The sequence below is a fragment of the Hipposideros armiger genome, unplaced genomic scaffold, assembly GCF_001890085.2.
Source record: "Hipposideros armiger isolate ML-2016 unplaced genomic scaffold, ASM189008v1 scaffold_49, whole genome shotgun sequence".
In the NCBI taxonomy this organism is placed as follows: Eukaryota; Metazoa; Chordata; class Mammalia; order Chiroptera; family Hipposideridae; genus Hipposideros; species Hipposideros armiger.
In genome coordinates, this window is record NW_017731399.1 from 2,986,830 (window position 1) to 2,993,954 (window position 7,125).

The following is a 7,125-nucleotide window of genomic DNA, read 5'->3' on the forward strand; positions in this document are numbered from 1 at the left end:
CAGCTCCAGGTTGAGCTGTTGTTCAGCATCTTAGCTGTAGAGGGCAGTGTCACTGGCCCTCATATGTGGGATCCGAACCGGGGCCCTCTGGCATCCCAAGTGAGTTCTTAACCACTGCGCCACTCGGCCGGCCCCAGAGTGTGATTCTTAAAGCTCAGAGATCTTGGAACATAGAAATCGTTCTGACAGCTACTTCTATGTTCTCCTCATAGAGTCCTAGCAGCCCCTGCATCAGACCCAGGGCTTCTCCTGTAGGATCTACAGGAAGCCTGGCTCCAGGGCCTCTGTGGCCTGTCTCTCTCCTTGTGTCTGGAAGTTCAGCCTCCATCTGTTTATCAATATCAGGGTGAGGCTTGGATCCATGCAGGCCCCAATGATCAGTGGAGCAGCCTGCAGCAGCCATTGATATTAAACTGTTGTAAATGGGTGGAAAGGCAGGAGGGCCTGGACGAGAAACATGAGAGGGAGGCAATGGGCATAGGTCCTGGAGAGTGGCTTTACCAGAGATCCAGGAGACAGGTGGGAGCAGGGGAACTATGACAATGCTGTATCCAGTCAAGGAAGAGAAAGGGGTGGGGTGCAGAGGCACCACCAGGGTCTGATCCCAAGAAGAAATTTCTAGATTGCTTACTTATTGGTGCTTTGAGGTGAGCAGCTTGGCACTTACTAGTTGCATGACTTTAGGCAAGTCACTTCGCTTCTCTGAGATTTAATTTTGTCATGTAAAAAATGAATTGTTTTGAGGTTTACATGGAACAACATCTACAAAGTCCTATAATAGACATTATTTTGTGGGCTATCCAACATCTGGACCTGATTCCTATCTGGGAGAATTCCCCAACTTATGAGTCCTAGTAGAAGGCAGAGCTCTGATTCCATAACAAAACTGAAAGTGCCAGACACTTGCTTTCCCAGCTTCCCTTGCAGCTAGAATGTGGTCATGTGACCTGGGCTCCACCAATCAGAAGCAACCATCCTGGACTTTGAATCGGGAGTCTGACACAAGAACCAAGAACCGTGGGAGAGTCTCCTCTGATAGCAGCAGTGGCTGCAGACCAAGTTGCAGGATGACAGGTTAGCAGCAGAATTTATTGCCCAGTATTGGTGGCAGCAGTGGGAGCTCCAGCACGTAGGGTCCAGTGGAAGTGACAATAACCTCAGTGGCTTCTTCATCAGACCATTACCATGATGAGCTCTGGGGCATTGATTCTGGTCTCAAAAACTCCTGGAGAATCTCTGAGCTATCCAGTATCTTTCTAGTAAATTCCTTTTAGGGTCAAACCAGACAGAGTTGTTTATAACCCAGAGCCTGAGCTATTGCAAGATGTGAGTATAGTACCTAAGTCTACTCTCCATAGCAATCCAACACTTGATTTCCCTTAATAATCTAATTTGGGGCCAAAATTGAGCTATGATTAATATGGGGTTATAAAGAGGTCTTTGGAGAGAGATCTCTTCATAAATTATGGGTCTATGGGTATGGCTGAGACTGACGGTTGCGCACTCGATTTTCATTCTTTCCTTCTTCCCTAGTATCAAAACCTAATTTTATTCAGAGTGGTGATGTCCATAGATAACCTCCTTTGCAGCTATGAGGGTCCCTTTGATAAAGTTCTAACCAATGAAATATGAGCAGAAATCTTAAGACATGTAGCACACACCCTTTAGCTCATTCCACCTTTCCTCCAGCTTCCTGTCTGGAACACAGATGTGAGGGCTAGTGCTTCAGCAGCAGTTTTGTACTACGAGGTGACCTTGAGGATGGAAGGCAAGATTAGAAGACTGGAGTCTTCTATTAGAATAGGAGTCTGGGTGCCTGAAGACCTGGAGTTACCATATCAGACTCTCCCAGTGAGGTGTTTTTGGGTTTTTTTCCCCCATAGGAAGAAATTAATTTCCATAGTCCACCAACGTTTAAAACATTGGTCTCTGGTCTCTGTTACTAGAGGCTGTAGGCAATTCCTCACTAATACCTTAGGGAAGCATTTGGAATAAAATGTTTTGACCTGGGGAAAAATGGAAGGACTGCCATCACAGCAGAGATCTGGTTTATCCCCAAGTCCTGACAAGTAAAAATCTTTTGGACCTGTCTCTCCTCACCTGCCTCCTAGACCTTGATGCTCACTTGACTTTCTTCTTTTCTCTGACATCTAGATGACCTTCTCCAGGGTCTTGAGTGGTGATCCCTACAATAGCTTTTTCCTTGCTCTAGGTACCACTAACCTTCACTTTGCTACAAGGAAGCCCCTTAAGTTTTTGTTTTGGTGCTTTTCCGTGGTACCCAGCATTCTTTTCCAGGAAGAGCTATGAAGATCATTCTCTTCTTGCCTCCAGTACCCACTTGAGTGGTGTGGGGTGATACTTTAGCTTCTCTGTGCCTCAGGGAAGCTATTAATAAAATGGGGATGGGGATGCCTGTCGTGGCCTTCCTGGAGAGCTCCCAGAGAAAAATACGCATCAAATGTTCAGAAGGTGGTGAAGGATCATATAGGAGTCTGGTGTTTTTTGTTTTATGTTACAAAAGATGGCTCCGAATATATCGATCATCTCATTTGAAAGATTTCATCATTTTTTTCTACTCTGTACTTGTCCACAATTGCAACTTATCTGCCCACCTTTCTCACTCTTTAGTCTTTTAACATCCACCCTAAATTTATATCTGTTGACTTAGTATTTTACTATTTATCACTCACATATAGCTAGTATTTATTTATTGAGATTGACAACTACCTCTGGTAATCTCAGTTAACATTTATCGAGTGCTTACTATGGGCCAGGCATTTTGCTTAGCCCTGTACATGGATTCTTATTCAGTACTCACAAAAATCCTATGAGATGGGTGTTTCTGTTATCTTCTTTTTTACAGATGAGGAAACTGTGTCATTGTGTGGTTTTGATCAGGCAGCTAGTGAATTTGGCACTCAGTATTAGAACCTAAGTAAATTAGGTTTTGTGGCAATAAGACTGTGTCAGTTCAAATACTCTAAGGAAGTAGATGCCAAGGGAGAGTCAGGAGTGCAAATGGTTTATTTGTGTGTGTGTGTGTGTGTGTGTGTGTGTGTGTGTGTGCGCGCGCGCGCGTGCACACGCACTCACACGGGTGGGAGAATGGGTAACAACTGTGAAAGGGAAAGGGAAAGGAAACAGGATTAGACAGAGAGAGCCTCAGACCACCATGCAGATCTGACCAAGACTCAGCCAATCTTACAGGGAGCTCTGGAGCAAAGACTGCCCATTAAAGAGCCTTGAGTTGGGTAGAAATGACCAGGCCCCCGTACCCCCACCATGCCCTGCAGTAGGTGATGATAACTAATAATACTATATCATATATTTGAAAGTTGCAAAGAGAGTAGATCTTAAATGTTCTCACCACATCACCACAAAAAAGAAATAGTAACTGTGTGACGGGATGGAGGTGGTAGCTAATACTATGATGGTGATCATTTTGCAATTTATAAATGTATCATATTAATACGTTGTACACTATAAACAATGATATGTTTCAATTATATATCAATAAAGCTGGAAAAAGCAATAACAACAAAAACATTAAAGTGGATCTTAAAGAGGCCACAGCTGGAGGTTGTTAGTTAACTGCAGTCTTGCAACACCTGAACAGAAAGTTCTTTCTTGACCCGATACCCAAGCAGTGCAACTCCATGGCTTTTGCAAACACGGTGTAACAATGTCCACATCTCCGGGGCTTTACCTCTCGCTCAGTGTGCCAGGGTCTAGGCATAGCTAGGCTGGACTCTGAACTGTGGGTTGGTTCCAGGTCTGCTTCACACATCTCATTCTGGGACCAGAGGCTACCACGGGGTGCTCTTCTGTTGACAGATATCACAATGAGCAGAGACATCCAAACCACACAAGCCTATCTAAAGCCTATCTAAAGCCTCTGCGCCAGTCAGCTCTGCTCACCTCCTATTGGCTGAAGCTAGTCACATGGCCAAGATCAAAGGCAATGGGGTGGGGCAAAAAACTCACCCCACAAGGGAAGCCATGACAAGGTTGGGGAGAGAAGGAAGAAATTTGAACAAATGCATACACTAACTGGCCTGCCAATTAGCACTGAAGCCTAGCCTTCGCTATTTAATCATAAGTGGCTAGTACAGCATCTGATATGAGGTACAGTATTACCATACAGTAGCTAAGAGCTCAGTCCTGGAGTCACATGGCTGGGGATAGACCCTGGCTCTAACAACGGACAAGCTATGCCATCTCAGGCATTTATTTGACCTCTGGGAGCCTCAATTTCCTCTTTCAGAAAATGGGTATAATTAAAGAATCCACATTCTAGGGTTGTGAGGATTAGATGAGAGAATTATGTAAAAACACTTGCCATGGTGCCTGGTTCACGGTAGGTACTCACAAATGTTATATTTACTTTTAATCTTTATACCAACACTGTATAATGGTGTCTTACTGTTTGCTAACCCAGAACTATGTGTTATCTGGGAACCCATCTTCTTCACCATGTCCTAAGATAGCTTACAGCAATGGGCCCCTCAACTCCGTTACCTGGGACCATCTCTCAGAGCTTTCCCATCACACCTCAGGTTTAAGACACCTCTCTGGAAAAGTCCCATCCCTCCCAACGCCTCCTCACGTTTCCCTTCGGTCATCCTTGGGAGAAGGGAATGTCCTCTATTTCATCCCAATTTCCTCTTGCTTTGTCCAAGGGTTGGGGAGCGGGGAGGTGTCAAAGAAGCTGGGAGGAGAGACTCCCTGGAGGGAGAAAGGACCAGTGGCGGGCTCAGCGGGGAAGAGGCCAACTGAGCACAGAAAGCCAGCCAGGGAAAGGTTTAACCCACAATCCAATTCCACTTAATATCCGGTAATAAAACGCTGTCGACATGAGTTTGCTGTTCAAGTGGATTTCTTAAGAAGGCTGGGGGAGGTCAGAGGTGTATTCCGGCCCTCCTGGGGTAGAGGGAGAGACCAGTGGGGCTGGGGTGGGGGTTGCCTAGGGCAAGAGAGCCCCACCTCACCCTGTTCCCGCTGCAGTCCAGACAGGCTCTCAGGAAGGGGTTTGTCACACTTGTCTGCCCCCGTCAACCTGCGATGGCTCATGGAATGGCCCTCAGCCCCGATGTGTGTGTGTGTGTGTGTGTGTGTGTGTGTGTGTGTGTGTCCCTTTTGATAAGCATTTAGCCAATGAGGCAGAGCGTGTGATTTTAATGTGGGGGATTCAGACCTGTACCTGAAAGTGAGATGGTGTTCTCAGATGGGGAGAAGGTGTATGTCAGATCTCATGAAACCCCGCCATGAAGAGGGAGCCAATTCTGGGGCAATCTTAGGGACAGGGGGCTGCTTAGTGAGAAGCCTAAAGACCTGGGGTGGCCGTCGCCCTCCTGAATGACAATTCAGGTGACCTCACCTAGGTAGTCAAAATGGCTGCTGCCTAACCATCTCTGTCTCCCCTGCAGATCCATTTCTAAGTTTTCCTTCCTCCCTGGGCTAGCGGCTTGACTTCCCCTGGGTCTCTTAGTGGCCGAGCTGCCTGAGCAGCCTGGAGGGGAAGCTAGACCGGAGTTTACTACTGAGTGGTCACCATGGATCAGGCACAGAGCTGAGGGCCGTCCTGATGTCATCTCATGGAATCTAGTGGAGCTAGGACGGGGAGCAGCAGTGGGGAGGGACTTTGGGAGGGTGGACGCTAATATTACCCCCTTTCCCATGAAGTTAACAGGGGCCCAGGGAGTTTGAGAAACTAAACCAAGACCTCACTGTATGAGGGACAGCGCTGGGACAGGAACCCAGTCCTGCCTGACCCCAGGACCCACGCAGGGTTGTGGGGAGATAACGACAGGCTCAGTTAGAGCCTTAAGAACCCAGCTTGGGCTTGGAGGGGGAAGTTGGAGAGTCTGCAGAAAGGTGTGAGGCCCAAGTTGAGGGGATGAGATCAGGCCATGGGTCCTCTTCTGGGGCCTGTGGGTGGGTGATAGCTAGGCAGTGAGACCAGGGAAGGGGGGGTGCTCTGGGGACTGAAGGAGGTAGGGTTGGGCTTCCAGCCCTTTTGTGAGCCCTTTTAATTCGTGTAAATGAGGGTTTTTAATTTGTTATTCTGGGTTTTATTTCTATTACCATCTTATTTGCCTCTAAACCCTATTTCGCCCCAGCCTGGACTGAATTCCATTTGATGCATTAGGACTAATTCTCCTCCCAAAGGGTTAGATGTTTTCTCCCCACACAAAAGTCGCTTATTTTGGATAAGAGAGACGATTAGATTTATCTTTAATATTTTAATGGCAGCTGGGATTAGTGGGCAAACAGCCCCAACTGGAGCTGTTCACTGTGGATTAGGTTCTGATAAACTCTCAGATGGGGAGCCCCCCCTCCCCACTCCACTTTCTGTTTTCCACAAAGTCCTTTTTATTATTTTTTGTTGAAAAAAATTCCCTTGTCTTTTTGGAGCATCATAAATTCCATTTGCTGTTTTCTATTAAATCAAGTTGATTAAATTCGTTGTGACTCTTTGCACATAGATCTTTTTAATTTTAACGTCTTCAGCATAAAATCTGTTATGGTGCAATTCGAAATGGCTGCAATATACAGTACAGGTCTTGATAAAACAGATGGAAATGAGGTTCTTCCAGGGAGGGGGTTCTGTCAGGAGGGGTAGAGTTAAGAGCAGGCACAGACCTCCAGGAGAAGGCAGGGAACTACTGCCTCTGGGGTCCAGACAGGCCCAGAGAGGCCTCTCTAGGTTCCCATCTCTGTTCTGTTACTTCCTAGCTTTGGGGCTTGAGTAGCAACCTTGGCCAGTATTTATGGAATGTTTGCCATGTGCCTGGCACTGTGTGTCATTGTCAATAATCCTTACCTGGGAGGCTCAGAGACCCCTTGCTCAATCAAGGTCACACAGCAAGTTGGTGGCAGTGGTTGAGTCCACATTGTCTTTGGCTGGTGGAGCCTCATCTCACCTCTCATAGCCTCTATTTCCTCATCAGTGAAATGAGGGTGATCAGCGCTGCCCTGGTTCACGGGTGCTTGGAAGATTAGGCAAGGTCCACAAACAGCTTTGGGAATGGTACAGGGCTGGGTCCTTGTGGGGACGTGGAGGGGTGAGGTGGGCCCATTTGGGGCACAGAGGCCCTGCCATCACTGGGGAGAGCTGAGTTT